Source organism: Ochlerotatus camptorhynchus, unplaced genomic scaffold, assembly GCF_037179485.1.
Source record: "Ochlerotatus camptorhynchus isolate MF236.1 unplaced genomic scaffold, CSIRO-AGI_Acam_v1.1 ptg000434l, whole genome shotgun sequence".
Taxonomy (NCBI): Eukaryota; Metazoa; Arthropoda; class Insecta; order Diptera; family Culicidae; genus Ochlerotatus; species Ochlerotatus camptorhynchus.
Window position 1 is genome coordinate 4,555,725 of NW_027040920.1, and position 20,182 is coordinate 4,575,906.

At 40.2% G+C, this 20,182-nt stretch overlaps 1 protein-coding gene across 1 annotated transcript in view; it reads left to right on the top strand.

The window, feature by feature from the left end:
• The window catches only part of LOC135711676 (cyclic nucleotide-gated cation channel alpha-3), a 484,096-nt gene that overhangs the window by 70,711 nt on the left and 393,203 nt on the right, over positions 1-20,182 (top strand). The gene's annotated exons all lie outside the window — the stretch shown is intronic.

Here is a 20,182-nt window from a genome sequence, read left to right on the forward strand (position 1 = left end):
AATTAAATGTAAATTAATTTGGCTCCGCAAAGCTACCGCATTTGAGCCTTGACAAATAAATGGATTATATAAAAAAAGTGTGCTAACTAGGCTATTTGAGGCCTCCAATTACAAGAATCCCTTTAAAATTCTAACAATTATTATCAAAACTCTCATGTAAATTCTTCAAAAAAGTGAAATTCCTAATTTTTTTCCACAAGACTTGAAAATTTTGCAAGATTTTACATTTTTTTTTCTTTGAATCTCAATATTTTTTACAGTTCAAGTTTTCAAAAACAATTTCCATGTTTCAATCTCACACTTTCCAAAATTTTGCCTAAATACCTATTGAACCACATGGCGTTAGGCCTTTGTTTATTTTCACGATGCTTATACTCACAAATAGTTAAATGCCATAACTGTAAAAATGTTTGCCTTTTAAAAAGCTGTTAAATGTTCAAAACTCTTGATTTTTATATATACATTTAAAATTTCTAAAACCCACATTTTACTACTGAAGTAGCGAGGGAAACCAATTACATCCACCCAATAAAATTCTATCCATCCGAACGGCAGCACAGGCACCAAACTAAAGGCCAACAGTTTTCCCCGTTTACGACCATTTTCTTGCCACATAAATTCGTACCGTTCCGGTATCTATCGGTTCATCTAATATTTCCGACGTAAATATGTGTTTTATGCTTCGCGGGGGACGACGTGGATATTTTTAGTACACACCATTGCCATTGTAAGAATCTTTCACTCTCCTCCGTAAACTTCAGGCGGAAAAACGGGAAACGACAGCGGCAGCAGCAACACGAGTGTTCTTCAGAGTGCAAACCAAAATTGCTTTACACTGCCTGGCTGCTTTGGCTGTTGTCATCTCGAGCAAACACAACCACATCAACATCGTTAGTAGCATAACCTCTGCCGTGGTAGTAGCAGCAGAGAAACAGCAACAGCGAGCCTTTGTTGGTTCGAAAGGACCTCTCAATGGGAGTTGGGCTTCACTCACTCACTTATGTGAGCGGTAAGGATCATAACCTATGCATGCACGAATCACAACGGAACTTCAAGGGGTGATGTTCGTGATCTCGCGCTCGCTCTCTTTCTTGCTTTCAGTGTGCACCGATGAGAACTCAACCAGCAAGCGAATCATGCTCTTATTCTCGCTCAATTCCACAGTCTCTCGAATAAGCTTCCACCACTTGATGGAGATTGCAGGATTTCAGCCCCTGTGCAGGGAGAGATGCATCGTGTTGGTCGCTGCCCGAGCAAAGTCCAGCATCAAAATGACAGCAAATTGAAATCAAGTTTTGATATCAACATCAAACTGAAATCATAATTTGATTTCAGTTTACGCAATGGACAAATTTGTACCAAATTTTGTTTTCATTTTGCTTTACATATGCTCTTCAAAAATATGTTGTTGCGGGTTGGTTTTCATTGCCTTAGCATAACATCAAATTGAATACTTGTTTTGTTATCAACCGGAAAAATTTATAACAAATTTAATTTTCAGTTTGCTTTCACTGATAGCAGAAATAGTTTTCAATGTAGTAGAGATGAACCAGCCTAAGGCTGAAAGTCTCGTTAATAAAGGAAAAAAAAAAGTTTTCAATGTGATGTCACAGGAAGATTTGTTTGCTCTCAATTTTAATATTTTAACCGTTAAAACGGTCAAAACGACAGCAACTTGAGCAATCATTATCAGCGAAATCACAACATCTAATTTAGATTTCAATTTGATCTCAGACTTTGCTCGGGTGGCGTGTGCAGAACATTAGGAAGGATTCGTAGGTTTGAACATTTATTCGTAAGTATAATTGACTTTTACGTCTCTATGGGAACATCCCATCTAACAATTTGATGCTTAACAAGTGTTCTTTAAACGATTTTAATTCAGCCTTAGTTTGAATAATTGCTGGGGGCTGTTCGTAAACTACGTAGACCGATTTTCAGAGTTTCTAGACCTCCACCCACGTAGACAATCGATAAGGAAGAAAACTACCAATTTTTATGAAATTCTGAGAACCACTATATTGTTTTTTCGAGATATTCGTGCTGTACCGTCGGTGGCTTAAGCAAAATCATTTAATTTCCAACTATTTGTCCTTTCACCTTGCACCTTGAAGATTTAACTAATCGGTTAACACTTCATCCACAAACTGCTTTCGTTTATTGTGTGACAAGCAGAATGATACACAAATCTCTCGAAGAGCGCGGTAGGTGGTGCCGTTCACTCACCACTATTTCTCAGTCGTTGTTAAACTTATTGAGCTGATTTTTTTGTATGTGATTAATGTCTACAATATACTAGTCACCTACAGAAAATAAGCTCAATTGGTAGAAGGGCAACCGAGCAAAACCAGTTGATGGACGGCAACACCTACATCGGGAGATTCCTGTACTCTCCGACTAGAAAGTTCAAGACAATTTCCAGCCCTAAAATATCTTCGACCAACCCGGGAATTGAACCCGTTGCATGCGACATGGTATGTCATGTCGTTATTGACTAGGCCTTCGGCAGGCCCTTAAAAGTCCTACATAGAACCTCACTGTTTTCTATATTGTCGACAAAATAGTGAACTGTTTATTAAGTTTGGAATTCTACTCACTTGGCAGCTTAGATTCTTATTCAATGTTTCAATTCAGGTATCATGTTCAATTTATCAAAAACAATAATGATCTTTAAATAGGTTAGAGTCAAACCAAACCACCATTCTTTCGGGCATATTCAACAAGAAATTATCATCTCAAAGGAACATTTTAATTAAAAATAACAACAGCCCTATTTGTCTGAACCACTGGAACCAACTTATACAACATGACAATTCCTGTACAAATCAACTGATGTTTCGCTGCGATTAAATAAAAAATAGCACCCATCGACCCCGCTCCAATACGGAACCATTTATTTCCTGCAGCTTTTTGATGGTTCCTTTTCGATTTGCATTTTACAGCAAAGCCACCATAAACCCCAAAACAAAACTGAAAGCAGAAGAGGAAACCAGGGGAGAACCCTTTTTCCGTCAAACTGCCAAATTTATGTCCCTGACGATAATCGAAGCGATAAGTTTGCTTCGATTCCCCTGTGGTCGTCGGTCCGCCATGAACTTGTTGAGGAATCAGCAGTGAACGGAAGGCAAGAGCGCGCACGAGCGAGCAAACGAGCGGATGAAATGGAAGAAACGAACGGATCTCCTTTTTTCCCCATCGAGATCGAGATATCCCCACGTTTTTGTATAAAACAAATCGCCACGTAAGATTTGTCCCTGCTGCTGCCGCAGCGCCTCGGCTGCTGACTCAGGCCGGTAGAAATATTTATGGTATCATGAATTCTGCAATTGGGGGCAGATTGGACGATGATGTTGTGTGAAGAAGGTGGGACCGATGACGGGACGACGATGGTTTAGCACACCACCGACCCATGAGGACCGCCGATGACGTCAAGAGCCCACCACACCGTGTCAGCACTGCCGTCAGTCAGCCCAGAAGAGATAGGTTGGACAGCAGCAACATTCCGACGATTGGTATACTCGGCTCTAGTATGCTTCTTTGGGCAACCATCTGGATGCGGCTGCTGGCTCGCTAGGAAGCACGCTAGGAGCTCGGAGGGCAATCGAGCAGGCTCTCATACACGTGCTCAGTTGTGCGGAAAAGAGCTTCCGAGTCTCGGGAATTTCTACGTAGGTACATAGCTAGGTACATACAAACGCAGTCAGTTGTAGTTTGATGGAGGAAGTCGGCTATGTGCACGGAGTGGAATGAAACCTGAAATCCAAGTTGAAATTTTGCTTCCCCAGCATTTCATGGAAGCGTCTTCTTGGTGCTTCCACAGTTGTAAAAATAAAATGCCTGCCAGGATCTTTGCGAATGAATGACGGCAGAGGCAAATGGAACAATACATCCGGATACATGAGATTCAAGGATACCAGGAATTTGTACTTCAAGTACAATGTCCACCGGCAGCTGGTCGAAAGTATATGCACAATTGCTCAGAAAGAACCGTTGCTGTCGTAATATTTACATCACCAATGTCCAGGGCATTAGGAAATCATTGGAAATTTGTTGACTTTTCTATATCTGTTTTTTGCTACGAGTAAACGCTACTATATAATGGATGTGTAATCACGTTCTTTAGAATAACTTGAGAACACAACATATTCTTTTCATCGATGTTGTTTAGATTGGTGGTTGTATTTTTTGATGAAATACAAGCATTGAACTCATTTACTGAGAAACTGACTTGGCACAAACCAGTTCACTCTACTTTAGAAAATGATAGCTGCGCTTGTTGAAAATTTTGTCAGCTACAACTTTGTTCAAGATCCTTTTTCGATCAAATGTAAGTAACAACAAATATTAATGATTCAAGTTACTGATGTCTCATGATTACGCTCAATCAACTGTTCAGCAGGTAACATTGCACAGTGGTCCAGAATGCAGATTTAGGTGGAATGATATGTTTTGAGCGTGAAATTGAAACTTTAGACTAAAAGTCTCTTCTACAAAGTTGTTCCTTATAGTTAGGCCCTCATTTTTATGACAACGAATTCTAGGGTGGTTCCTATAATCATTAAAATCAAAAATCTCATTTTTTTGTTTGAATAAATTAATGTATACATTCTTCGACAAAGATATAGCTAAGCTAATTTTAAGCAACTTTGTACAAAACAATTTTTTTTGTATCGCCGATATAGAGCTATTATTTGAAATTTCTAATGAAAGTCATCTTGTAGAGACTTTTAAAACTCTTTAAGACTAATGTTTTATAGCGAAATTTGTTGTCTGTATCTCTTCTAATAAAAAAAGATATACCCAAATATAGTAAAAAATATGAATAAATTCAAATTGATTTTATACTAGTTTAAAAAATAATATACCTCCAATTTATAATTATAATTGAGAATAACATACGCCCTTTCAAATGCCGTAAAAAACTTTTTTTTTGTTTGCCCCAACCAGAGATATTAACATTTGAAAAGTGCATATTTTTAGCATAAAAACGTCAATAACTTTTGATCGGTGAAAGACATTGACAAGCTTTGTACAGCAAAAATGTGCGCCTTCTTAAGATCTAAAAGTTATTTTCAGACACCTTTGCTGAGAAATTCGAAATAAGAAAACTAGAGCAAAACAACTGTTTTTTTAGAGCCACCCTAACTCAATTCAAGAAAATAGCTCTAAATAGGCCAACTAATGAGATACAAAAAAGTTGTTTTCAACAAAGTTGCTCAGCTATAACTTTGCTCAAAAATGTATGCCTTAATTTATTCAAACAAAAAAGTTAGATTTTTGATTTTAATGATAATAGGAACCACCCTAGAATTCATTGTCACAAAAATGAGGGCCTAACTATAAGGAACAACTTTGTAGAAGAGATTTTTAGTCTAAAGTTTTTCAATTTCAAGCTCAAAACATATCATTCCACATAAATCTGCATTCTGGACCACTGTGCATTGGTGTTTATGGCGCGTAGAATAGAGCACAAACATTATGGCTACTATGTCACACTGCAGAATACAGTGTTGCCCACAATACAGTTTTCTTAATCATGCCATAAGATTATCAATCTCTTAAACAACTAATAACTATTTAATTTGACGTTTGGCCGGCAAACGATTTTCAGCAAAGTTGTAGCTGATAAAAATTCCCATAAGAGTAGCAATAGAATTTATTAACAGAACAATATGTAAAAAGGTTAGAAGACAATGAACAAAAAGATTTGTTTTCTTCAAATGGTTTGTGTCAATTCAGAAACCGTTTGAACATTGTGGAGCGAAAATTTCAAATTTTGTATCAGTCTAATATACAGCCATTCCGTAGCAAAACGATACAGTGCCCTACAAACAATTCAGAGTTACATATAAGCATATATATTTTTTTTTTTTTTTTTTTTTTTTTTATTACAGTCACTTTAACACTCTTGGGTTATTCGTGACTTGTCCGGGGGTGAGATTTGAACTCGCCAAAGTCACGAGTTCAAATCTCACCCCCGGACAAGTCACGAATAACCCAAGAGTGTTAAAGTGACTGTAATAAAAAAAAAAAAAAAAAAAAAAAGACTGGAACGCGCAAAAATTGGTCGACAAAAAAATCGTTTCTTTCAGTCAAAATTCATGTCACAAAAATCTTTTTATTTTTCTTTTGGTAGTTCAATTCATATATTTAAAGGAAACAAATGTTCGTTTATTCTTTTGGTTTGCCAAATCCGAACTGCCGTGCCTTCCACTTAACCCCTTCCATTAAATTTTGCACAGTGGTCTCATCGACGTTATTCGCCACCGAACGCCAGTTAGATTTAAACTACTGCTCGTTTTCTATGGATTTATTAGTTTTTTTGAGATTCCGTTTGACCAAGGCCCAATACCGTTCGATAGGGTGGAGTTCTGGACTGTCGGAGGGTTATGGTCTTTGGGTACCACAACCACGTTGTTTGCATCGTACCACTCGGTTGCCTTTTACCCATAGTCCGGCCAGAACAGCACATGTCTATTATGTTGCTTTAGGAATGGTAGCAGCCGCTTTTCCAGGCACTCCTGGACGTACACACTTAGTTATTTCTACCGAGCTCGGCTGTGCAAATCTCGGTAAAAAAAAGTTTTACTGGGATCTCAGCAAACATTTCATTTGTTTGCTGAGATTCAGCTAAGCATTATCCGAGATTCAGCAATCAAATGTCACTTTTGATCTCAGTGAAAATTATTTTGCCGAGATTTGCACAGCCGAGCTCGGTAGAAAAAACTAAGTGTGTAGATCTCTTGATTGATGGTTCCCGTAGTAATGAAAATGCCACTTTTACCACACGTGTACATGGCCTGCCAGACGAGATATTTTTTTCGGGAACTTCGATAGTTTGATGGTTTTGAAAATATCAGCCACCTTCCCTGTTTTAAAACCGCCTTCACATAAGTTTCGTCGTCCATGACTTTGTGAGCAGATTCGTATACAGCTTTCGAGACCGCTGCTTTGCCGATGTGTTTTGTTTGTAATCTCTGTTCGCCACCTTCACCTTCTTAAACGTCGACAACCCGGCTCGTTTATTGGCCCGCTGCATAGTAGTATGGGAGACATTGAGCTTGCCAGCGACGTCCTGGATGGAGAGGTTAGGATTTCGCTTATATTTCACCGCCACCTTCTTCGTCGTCGCTGCTACATCCGGATTACGATTGCCACCGATTTCAGGCTTCCTGGCGGTCAACAGACGCTCCCCGAACACTTTTAAAACGTTTGTCACGCTCGATTTGGCCACATCCAGCAATTTTGCCAACTTGGCGTGTGAGAACGTCGGGTTCTCTTGACACGCTGCTCCTCTTGCTTGGACGTCATTTTGAAAACTGGAGAGCAAACGGTGAAGACTCATCATAGCAACCATTGCATATACACTCAATTTTCAAATGCAGAATTTCAGCAGCGCCGGTGGTGTAGTGGTAAGCGTGATTACCTCTCACCCCAGCAGGCCTGGGTTCAATCCCAGTCAGCGCCGCCGGGATGTTCTGAGGCATAACATCTCTGATCACGCCTTCCTTCGGAAGGGAAGTAAAGCCGTTGGTCCCCGGTTCATGAGTTGATGGGTCGATATCTAGGGTCCAGGTGTGGGAGCTGCCTCCCTGGCGTCGGTAGCATTGGTGCTCAGCACGGAAAACAAGATCGACAAAAAACAAACCAAAGGAAAAAAAAATGCTGCATTTCAGGTTTTAAATGCATTTTTAACAGAAATGCACCGATTTGAAGTTGACCCATTTTTGCGCGTTCCAGACATTACAATGTACAATGCTGATTAAAACGAGTTGTCGAATTATGTGCTGAAAAAAGCTCATTGAGATCGATTAATTCTTTCTATTCGATATTTTCTTATTAAAAGCCGCATAAATATTGACATTGACATCGACAACGCCAGAAGTTTGATATGATAACAAACTGAATAAATATAATTGCACAAACATTGACGTTTTCATTCGACTGCTTCAAATTGATTTAATAACATACTTTATTCAACTTGTGTACTTCACTGGATCAGATCACCGCCAGGAACGTGGACAACTTTCGTCGCCAACAGAGTTGCGAAAATTCAAGGACTGACGAAAGGTAAACAGTGGAGTCATGTTCCAGGAAGTACGAACCCTTCTGACCTAATACCCCGTGGAATTTTGCCCAACAACATCCTAGGAAACGATCTGTGGTGGCATGGGCCTATCTGGTTGAAAGATTCATCGGAAGAATGGCCAAAATTTGTGGGAAATACTACTGCGAATGATTTGAATAGACGACGCAATGCAGTTGTTTGTGTTTCGTCGAAAGAATCTGGGTAAATTTCAGATTATTTATCTGAATTTTCTTCATTTACGACACTGATTCGGATGACCTCATACTGCTTGCGCTTCCTAAATAACTTGCGGAGCCCTGAAATAGAAAGACAATCAGGATAAGGCCTGTACTCGAAAAATGCACCATTTTTATCCGTGTGTAACATTTTTATCCGCGTGTAACTTTTTTATCCGTGGGTAAAAATTGATGAAAATGTGGGTATAACTAGTTTGGAGTGAATTGTTTACATGTGCAAAATTTCATTACAATCGGTTCAGTGGTGTTTGAGATGTCATCGAAACAAGAAGAAAATCGCCGGAGAATTTTGCGCGCCGTCATGGAAAATCCGACTGCGACCATGAGATGGATCGGAAGACAACTGGGAATCACCCATACAACTGTGTCTCGGGTGGTAAAATCGTTTAAGGTGTCCCAGACGACCGAGCGGCGGGCTGGAAGTGAAAGGAAATCGAAGACAGCTGACCCTGTGAAGGCCCGGAAGGTGTTGGATTATTTCAAGCGTAATCCGAACCTTTCGATTCACGAAGCGGCTCTGAAGGCAAAGTGTTCCGCCTGGTTCGTTCAGCAAACCATGAAACGAGCTGGGCTTCGTGTATTTAAGGTCCGGAAGGCACCGAACCGACGTGATCAACAAAATACGGCGGCCAATTCCCGCGCAAGGAAGCTGTATCGAGAGTGGTTAACGAAACCGATGTGTGTGGTTATGGATGACGAAACCTACATCAAGGCGGACACAAAGCAGATACCGGGGCTGGAGTTCTACGTTGCCAAATCACGGTTTGATGTTCCGGAAGACATAAGAAAGAAGAAAGTGGACGAATCCGCCAAAAAATACTTGCTCTGGCAGGCCATATGCCAATGCGGTAAACTGAGTAAACCGTACATCGCAATGGGTACCATCAACAGCGAAATTTACCGAACCGAGTGCCTTCAGAAGCGTCTGTTGCCCTTCCTGTGGTCCCACGGAGACGAGACATTATTTTGGCCGGACCTGGCATCATGCCATTACGCGCGATCGACGTTGGATTGGTACAGAGACAATAACGTTGTTTTTGTACCGAAAACCGCCAACCCACCAAAATCACCAGAGATTCTTCAGGTGGAAAAATTCGTTCAGCAGCGATACTGGCCACTGGGAGGCAGAAACATAGCAAGGAAGATCGTTCATTAATGCCAGTGATGCTTTCGTGCAAAACCTTCGATCAATAAGCAGCAAATGGGGGAGCTACCAGTTGCTAGAGTTACCGTTTCGAGGCCGTTTTCAATGATCGGTGTCGAGGCCGAAAACCATTCAAGGCATACGTAGCACTTTTCGTATGTATGTCCACGAAAGCCGTCCATATGGAGCTGGTGTCGGATATGTCTGCAGACCGTTTATTATCGGTTTGATCATCTCTCTTTACCAAACTCCCCCGTTGGAGAGAGATGGTGAGGGGTATATAGTCAAAGTACATAACTCTGGAGGGGAGCATACCATCAAAGTCATTGGTTAAAAGGTACAGTAGCAGCACCTACCCTATCCGTGTCCCTCGAGATCGTCAAGTCGACGATAACAGTAGCACATACCGTGGTAGAGGTAACAATAGCTGCAATTTCCAAACCTACGACAGGCTTCCTTTCTTCATATAACAACTTGAGTGCGGTAAAAATCGATAGAACTGTTTCAAACACATCGTCTATACATGAGCGAGTCGGTGATCATCTCTTTTTGCCAGTGGTGGCGGGGAGAATATCTTTCACCATCCCTCTCCAACGGGGGCGTTTGGTTAAGAGAGATGATCAAACCGATTTGTACCTTCCTAAAATTGTCCTTGCTCGCTTTCTACTCTCTATATGCATTTTTTTAGCGGTGCCGGTGGTGTAGTGGTAAGCGTGATTACCTCTCACCCCAGCAGGCCTGGGTTCAATCCCAGTCAGCGCCACCGGGATGTTCTGAGGCATAACATCTCTGATCACGTCTTCCTTCGGAAGGGAAGTAAAGCCGTTGGTCCCCGGTTCATGAGTTGATGGGTCGATAGGTAGGGTCCAGGTGAGGGAGCTGCCTCCCTGGCGTCGGTAGCATTGGTGCTCACCACGGAAAACAAGATCGACGGAAAACAAATCAAGAAAAAAAAAAATATATGCAATTTTCACACTGCCGTACTCTAACGGAATTATCAATTTTATACTTTCATCTCCTCATCTATTGCATAAAAAAATACCACTTTAGTCTGTTAGTTGAAATTAGCATCTTCAACTATGTAAATCGTGCATCTTCAACTATGTAAATGCAGTCGAGCACTTTTGCAAGTGGAAAACTTGCTGATTCACGACTGAATCACGACCAAAACTCGCGACGGACACATTATCAACACGTTCTCGGGCTAATTCACCAACCGGACCGGGTTCAAAATCGCCAACGGTGACGAATCTCTCAATAGAACTACACGCCAAAAGTGTGCCATCCGAACTCGAAGAATCGGGCTCCCGGGAGTCAATGAGAACCTACACCGAACAATAGAATTGAAGCTGCGTCGTAGATTCTGGAGGTTAGATTCAAGGTCAACCGAGTCACTCAAGGCAATCACAGGAAAAACACGATACATCACTAAATGATAACTTTATGAACACTTGAAACTAAATTTCAGCACACAAATTAACAAATTTAAAACAAAAAATGTTTAATTCGCTGTCAAAAAATACACAGCAAAAGAAAAACAGGTTAGTTATAAAGCGCAGTCTACTGTGTCATTCACCATGCAGCGCGTATATGAACTGAAATTACAAATTATCACTCGCGATGCCACTAATTTCTGGTCCGGGAGAAAAAATCAAACAACGCAGATTGCGACATCTCTTCTGATGCTTGCAAACATGATGAATCACGTTTTCTTTCTCGATTCTAAAACTTCCCGGAAAGCGAGAAAACTACTAATCACACACGTATAACCGTCCGGGAGGCAGAGCGCCAGCGCTAATCCGGTAAATGCAGCCGAAAACTATGAAAGCGAACGCACGCACAAAACAGAGACCAAACTTAAAACACAACCGTATCCAAAGGCGTTCGAAACTCCATAGCAAATAAATCTTGAAGTATCTCAAAAATATACTCTTCAAAACCTTCTCTAGGGTCTGCCAACTAGACAGATTCTAGTCTTAATGAGGTTTTGTTGGATGAAGTAATGCCAAAGCTGTCTTGTTACATTTTAGGGATTAATCGTTAAGTGGCAGGTCATCGCATAAAAATCGTCAAAAAATGTATACTTTGTTATGCAAACTTTAGTTTATTTTTTGCTGTGTTAAGCAAGGTGATGCATTTGTTAAATCTAGCGATATGATTATAAATAAAGAACGTAAATGATTAAGGCAATAAAGGGTGTACTCGATAAAAATGGAACACCGAAAATATTCTGCAGCTTTTGAACCGTATGAGTAAAAAACCTGAAAATTTGAGTAAAACTAATTCATAGTGTGTCGTTTACATCTGTCAAGTTTTATAGTTATTCATACAGTAGTTACAGTCATGTCGTCGAAACAAGAAATTGTCCGCGAAAAAATTTGGAGCACTTTCAATCAAAATTCAGAGGCACCGATGAATCGCTAATAAACTTAGAATTGCAAATACAACTCTGTCTCGTGTGATAAGAACCTTCAAAGAGCGTCTTCGTGCCCGAAGAATGAAGAAAGGGAGTGGTCGTAATGGACAGTAAAATGACCAGGAAAGTGGTGCAACAGTTCAAGAACCGTCCAAACATGTCAATTCGAGATGTCGCTAAAAATTCCAAGGTGTCAGTCGGTTTTGAGCAGAAAACCATGAAGCGTGCTAGGTTACATGATTTCAAGGTGCAAAAAGCCCCAAACCGGGATTAAAAGCAAAACATCACTGTGAAAATCCGCGCACTGAAACTTTACACGAAGTTGCTCACCAAATCGTGTTGCATCGTGATGGATGACGAAACTTACGTAAAGGCCGGCTTCCGTCAACCATCTGGGCAAGAATATTTCGTTGCCAAGTCTAAGTTCAATGTTCCGGAGGATGTTCAAAAGAAGAAATTACCGAAATTTGCAAAGAAGTTCCTGATCTGGCATGCGATTTGCGGATGTGGTGAAATAAGCGCTCCCTTCATCACTTCCGGAACAATCAACGGTGCGATTTACGTGGTAGAGCGCCGTAAGAAGCCTCTCTTGCCATTCACAAGGAAGGATCAACTCTGTTTTTGCCTGATCTAGCATCCTGCAACTACGCTCGAAACGTGTTGGAGTGGTACCGAGCCAACGGAGTCAATTTTGTGCCAAAAGATATGAACCCACCAAACTCACCGGAACTTCACCCAATTGAAAAATTCTGGGCAATTATGAAGATGGAACTTCGCAAAAATCCCAAAACTGTTAAAATAGAGTAGGAAATGAAGAAAATTTGAGTACAAACAACAAAAAAACTGGAAAATCGGTTGTACACCCTTTACAAAGACATGGGTTCAAAAGTGCCAAGAAGACATAGAATTATAAACCACGTTAGAATTATTTCGATAGAATTCAATACTCCCTTGGTCTTCGTTCTCACTTTACAGCTGGTTTAATCAATTTGACAGATCGATATCAGACTATACCACTTCAAATGACTGAAATGGGGTTGATTAATGATGATCGAGTTCCACATGTGGGTTTAAAGAGCAAAGTCGATGCAAAGTGGAGAAGAGCGCATGGTATTGAAAACTGAGCGAAGTTGGAATTTTACTTTTCTCATTCTCTGCTCTGAGGTGGATCCATCTCTAAATGCATGAGTCTGGCTAACACAATTATACTCTATGCCCATCATTGGATCGGGAATCGAACGTCTGGACTCCGACTAGGAAATACCATGAGTCTTAATTAACAAAGCTATCTCAGTCCCAGCTATTTGTGATCCCCCCCTACAGCGTGCGATCTTCTTAGTATGAAAAACCATCAATAGGCTCCTTGATAATCACTGTCATAGACGAACTTATCTCCTACATCGGCCTCATTCAAATCTTATGTTGCCCAACATATTCAAAGAGCACATTATACGCCAGCATCAGATTCCCTTTCATTCTTCCTGAGTTCGTCGAGAAGGGTTCTCATTCAGCCTATTTATAACCTCTTATTTGCCATTTATTTTATCTTTCCAAAGCAATGCGTTTTCACGAAGTCATCGAATTACAAAAGGCAAAAGGCGGAAAATAAAAACAACCATCATACCACAATAATAATAATGATAAAAAAAAAAGCCTGAGCAAAACTCCCCGTCATCTTCAACCCGTGCATTCATACGATCGCGTGTACCAAGTGGCAACAGCGAGCCAGGAAAAATCCCATCATTCCACTGCGGTGTAGATATGTACGTAGGTATCAGCGCGTGTTGGGAAGAGCCCCATCCTCGATGGCGAATCCTCCGGAATTCTTGTTTCACACGACGACGACGGCGGCAACGTCTATTTCCGTCCGTGCGTACTTTGCGAGACGGGCAAAAGTCCTAGGCTTTTCTGCTAGACTGCCTACGATTTTTTCCTCTGTTTGTGAGATTACGTTCCTACATGGATGGCATTATTACGAGAGGGAGAGAGAATTTTGTTGCAAAAATGAGAACGAAACAAAAATACGGATTTTTATACGATTCGGCACATGTTGATGGGGGGTCCTTTGTGGGTTACTACGGATTGCGACTCCAGCTGGTTTTATGTGGTTGTATTCGAGACTGGGTGAATGCGTTTGTTTGCAGAGATACGCTCACGTTATTTAGCGCTGGTCAATAACGCCAACGTTCTTTGTAGGAAATTAGGTAAATATCTTGGAGGTTTGAAAAAATTCCGCGAGGCTTAAATACTAAGCTTTTCTACAACAGAAATTTTCCAAATAGAACCAGCCAACACGCCATAAATGGTCGCTTCCAATTATTTCCGTTCACCACGTTCACCGGAATTTTGATTTAGATCTATCGGAAAAGTTATGTCGCAAATTTACATTTGTCTGAGCGGAGTTTGATGAGCAGCTGGAAAATGTGCATCATTTGATGTAATTTCGCGAGAACTTTCATCAATTCCAACGACTACTGCAGATCAAACCAACGCAAGACATACTTTCAAGGTCACACGAACGAAACGGAATCGTAAAGAATTTTTCAGCATCGCCTGAAATGACTTGTTTAACTTTGTGACTCTCAAATGAGGTACTCATGATAAAAAAAAGTACACGACTGCGAAGGGACCGAAGTGATAAGCCGCTGTTTTCCTTACCTCTTTCTCCATCGTCATCTGTTAGTTGTGCAGTCCCGTGTCCTTTTATTCTCATTGCTGTTAAAAATAGAACCCTTTGTGGATCGACGTGGCATATAATCGTTTTTTTTTCGGTAGGTCTATTTGACAAAAAAAACAAAAAAAGTTTTCAATAGCATTCTTTCGTTGAAAAGGTAGTCGTCATCGTGTATAAGTGGTATCAGCAGCGTGCTTCATGGAAAAAATGAGTGTTAGTCATTGCGGAATGGGTCACCAATTTCAATCCGTCGACAGCGAGTTATCACCATCACAACCACGGGATATGAGTGAGCAGGAGAATGATTGGTTTTAGCGGAGAATGTTTCGTTGAGAGTCGTTTTCTCAGCAGTAGGGAAGTGATGCCATATCGCTAACTTAACAGGTTTCGAAGTTTATTTTGTTTACCTGCGGTAATCAGTTAATCGAAGCCTTTTTGAACTACCGCATATGGATGAGGGAAAGTGTATACCGCACTGTTCCGAAGTTCAGACCGTTAGTTGATAAATCCAGACCAGGACGTCACAATGTCAGCTTCAATCGACCAAATCGATGCGACGAAGAGACTGCTGGCTTTCTTTTTCTCTTAAAGTCGAACAGCTTCGCAGCATTCTAGAACCTCAGTCGGCGTCCATAAACAAAGGTTCAATCGCTTGTCTCTCCTTCTCTCGTCACTCCATTGGTCTTTCTTTCAAGCTTCGGTGAAACGGACGAGTGAAAAAGCGCTCGACTTTGACAGTTTCGCCTTTCATGAAACACGTCAACAGAGGTTTCATGACGTATATGAAGGAAAATAAATATATATATTTAAAGCATTTCTCACTTGAAAACACTTGAAGATTACACGTAATATGTTTAATTTATCTTCCATCCACATATTTATCTAAAAAAAATAACGAAAACGGGACATAACGCATTTTAAACAAATTTATAGAGATGTTCGTGAAAGGGATTGAAAGCCATAATGATGTTTCGTTTAACTAGAAAATCGACGTTACTTACATTGAAAGCAATGAGCAAAGCAACGACGAGAAGATCCACAGGCAGCCTTTCATTCTAAGCGTGCCTCTTTTTCATTTTCGTTTCCTGCTGATACAGAAATGAAGCGTTGAACACGTTGTATGAGAGAAACAAAACTCGATTTCTTTTAAGAGCTTCGAATGTAGAGCCCTGATCCAGATAGTTTTAAAAGATGATCAATGGCTGCTATGCTCTGAATGGCATGTAAATTTTAACATTACTTTATGTCGTCGTTCAGACGTAATATTAATAAAAAATAAAATTTGCGGTATGGTATTTGGAACATTTAGGTATAGCAGTTATGGCAATAGTGTTCCCTTTTTACAACTCTGTTGGTAAATAACGATTAGATTTTTTTATAATGTTGCCAAAATGACAGTATGAGTATGAGTTACAATTAAAGGAGTATTTGGGCCATTCCTGGTACCGTTAAACGGGGTTTCTTTGATAATGCGGGTAACTTTGATAGGAGAATATAATGATTATGCATTATTTCCAAATTGGAAATATTGGATCCATTTTGTAGCTAAGTGTATTACCTTTGATATTGTATAGAGTTTCTATATAGGGGAAATGGATGTAATGTCGGCCTAAATGCATCTAATTTGGGCCCATACATAGATTCAGCAATCGACTAAAGTTTCAATAGCGACCAAAAATATCCATTAGTACCGTCCCAATGACGCGTTCATCTAGATAAAACTGATAAATAGCAGATTTTTAGCGATGGGCCCAATCTTAGATCCATAGGCCAACATTAGAACCAATTCCCCTAGTATGTTTTACATATTTTCCAAATATCTGAAAGAATTTTTTTTTTGTTTTTTGCCTGATTCCCTGATTTGCCTGAAGGCACTCAAGCAATCACTTATGAAATATATCTTCAGCGGCGCCGGTGATGCAGTGGTAAACGTGATTGCCTCTCACTCCAAAGAGCCTGTGTTCAATCCCAGTCGGCACCGCCGGGATTTTCCGAGTCATAACATATCTGATTATAATTATCTTACGAATTATCCTCAGAATTACTACTATCAAATACTCTTCACAATTGCCTTGGAATTTTATGCAGAACTTTTCTAAAATTTAAATTAGACTTCACTGAAGTTATCTCTCAAATTTCATTAGAATTATTAAATAATTAAAACTACAGTACGGGTAAAATTTGTCTGTAATAGATGAAATCAGGAAATGGATGAAAACGCTATGTTTAACCTTCTTCATGGGATATAAAGGTTTACCATATTCGGTTCAGCGCAAAAAGTTTTGCGATCTACTAAAACTAGCTCTGCTAAAAATGCTAAGCCCTGGGTCGAAACCCAAACATAATAAATAATTCTTCTACTGCCGCAAAAATCTCTTAATTCCAACAAATTTCTCAAGACTTCCCTAAATTTCTCAGAACTTTTTAAACGTTCGTGCAATTTTCCTGAGATTCATTGATCTATCAAGAAGTTCCTAAATTTCCTAAAACTATTCGAAACTTAAGGTCATAGAAAATCCCTTAAAATCCCTTAACTTCCCTGATTTTCTCTGTACTTACCTAAAATTTTCGTTCCTTCATGACAATGTTCCTTTAATTATCAAGTTTGAACGGATTTCCTGATATTGATAAAATTTCTTTCAAAACCCCGCAATTTTTTTTTCCCTTTGTTTTGTTTTTTCCGTCGATCTTGTTTTCCGTGCTGAGCACCAATGCTACCAGGAAGGCAGCTCCCACACCTGGACTCTACCTATCGACCCATCAACTCATGAACCGGGGACCAACGGCTTTACGGCGTGATCAGAGATGTTATGCCTCAGAACATCCCGGCGGCGCCGACTGGGATTGAACTCAGGCCTGCTGGGGTGAGAGGTAATCACGCTTACCACTACACCACCGGCGCCGTTGACCGATGAAGGTAGAAAAAGCGAGTTTGCTAAGAGCGCTTCTTTTGTTTTGAGAACAATGAGTGTAAATATTCACCGAATACGCTCTAATAGGCTTTGTGTTGTAGCTTGTGAACTAACGCATCAGTACAAACGTATTACTGATTTGTGCACGGTCAACCCGAGCAAAGTAGAATAACAACCCGATATCATCTAGATAACAAGTCTTGTTATCCCAGATATCATTTTGTTTTCAGTTGTTATCGCATAACTTATTTAGTTATCAGCCTTGATCAATTTTGTTATCAGTTGTTATCATGAAAAATTCACTATAAATTTATTAACGATGCAAGGCTAGTTCAAAACTTTAAATATTATTCGCATTGAAACAATAACAAATAGTGCTTTTAATCCCTAATCATATTTCAGTTATCAGCGTAAGATTTTGATAACAAAATGATAACATGATTTGAAATTTATGGAATAAATTTGTATGGCTTACAGAATTTGTTATCAAGATATTATCAGTGCTAACAAAATTAGTTATTTTTGTGATATCCAACGAGCAATTTTTTGTTATCATTTTTGTTATGTTGGCTGTTAATTCAACCATAATGATAACATATTCAGTTATCAAAAAGTGATAACCGGGTAATAGAACTTGTTATCAATTTGATATTTTACTTTGCTCGGGAAATCATTGATTATACTGAAGTTTTCTGCTCGATAGAACGGAAATGGACGATTACGACGAAGTAGCGCTCTACCTTACTTCTAAAAAATTTAAACCAATTTTGAAAAGATTGGATTCAGCTCGGAAATTGTTGACACCGAATTGATTGTTGAATGTAGAAAAGAATTGAATAATTAAGTATCATTGCAGCAGGTTTGTAAGTTAAGAAATTTAGATCAAATGCGATAATCAGGTGACTACGGTGAGTTGGGCACATCGTAACAATACCAGATAACGATCCAATGTCCAATCCAATGGTCTTGGTAGTGACCCGACTGGAACAAGACGAAGATGTGCGCAGTGAACATGAGGGATCGATCAGATTGAAGGCGGCTTACCTAGTGAGTTGCCAAAAAAGATTAGGAATGATGTTCGATGAAATCCGTTTTCAACAACTTGAAACTGAATTCAATTGCGTTTCAACCGCGTTTCAATGCGTTAGGCCAAGTTTAGAAATCGTAGGCCGAGCTTGGCGTCAAGAAACAGTGTTTGACTTTTGACAATATCTCAAACAAATTTCGAAGGCATCTGCAGTAAGAACATTCATTTTTTTTCTTTTTTTTTTGCGTGGAGGCGTAACAGCCTCAGGCTGAAAGCCTCCTTAATAAAGATAAATCAATCAATCAATTTTTTTTGAAAAAAAATCCGTTCGAAAAATAGAAGCTAAAGGCAGGTTGTCTAAAATGAGATCGAAGCCCTATTCACTCAGTCTATTGGTACTACTCCGAGGCTGAGTAAAATGTTCGTCAATTTCCTCATTTTCCGGCAGATTTTTTAGGTTTTCCACACGAAACCATGAGACAAATTTACTCATCGCTGAGTTCCTGCACTTTTGGCGATTATGAGTGAACTAAACTCAAATTTGGGCTGTTCTCATTCGCCGTGTAGACACAATTGCAAGTGGTAGTTGCAATGTATCGTCCATGTATGTGAATTTATTTGCAAATTATGTGAATTTGTTCGCAAATTATGTGAATTTGTTCCCAAACAATAAGTTACACTACGCATGGAGTGACCAATGTGCAGCGGTTTCGATTTAATATAGCTTTTTGCTTTGTAGCAACATACGATCTTACTGACAGCAATCCCAACTATACTAGCATCACTTCCCTGCATCCTGAACTGCTTGTGGCTCGTTCTCTCGTTCCTGTTACCAACACTCACATTGCGGGAAAATCCTGCGGAGAGGAAAATGCTCATCTCCCGATCTCATCTTTCCTACCGACGACGACGACGGATTGTGTGCTGTCGGAACGCTTTTCACTCGCAAGTACTCATTTACTGGCCAGCGAGTCAACTCGGTCGGTCGGTTGGTAGGTTGACACTCTCGAGCCAGTCCTTCCCCGCTACGATTCAGTCACAAGCTCTTTCGTGACGCGTATCGCACCTCGCAGGGTGGTCTACTGAAGTGAACTTTTTGGAAATCCTTTTGTTCCTCTTATCGTGATTCCCTCTCCACTGCCGCCGCACCGCGTTTCGTGTTCTCCACGTTTTCCGCGCACGGTTTGTTGCAATGGGGACGCACGGTCCGGTACCGTACTACGGATGGCTGCTGTTGCTGCATGCCAGCACCGTCCCTCCAAGGACCTGACCAAAACTCGTTTATTTGATTTTGGCGTAAAACTTTTGCTTCTTCTTCTGTGCTCCTTCTCGGTCCCAAGCGAACAAGTGAGAAAGTTCAATTTTTCTTGACGATTAGTGCAAATTTGCAAACTGCCCTCGACGTCTTCATGTGTCTCCTTTCTTCGGTAGGACGTTCGAAGGAAAAATCTGCGAGAAGAAATAGTGGCAAAGTTTCTCCGTTCCCCCCGGGGACAGCAGCCACGCGTGAGAACAGAAGAGTGTGAAAGGAGTTGACGATGGTGATAAATCTTGGTCGAGATTGGTTGGTCAGAAAGCTTTTCGATGGTTCGGAGAATGTTTGACGTGTGCTTATTGGAAGTGAGCGAGACGAGTTTGAGCGGTGATAAGAAAAGAGTATCGAACTTAAGTGCAGTTCAATAAT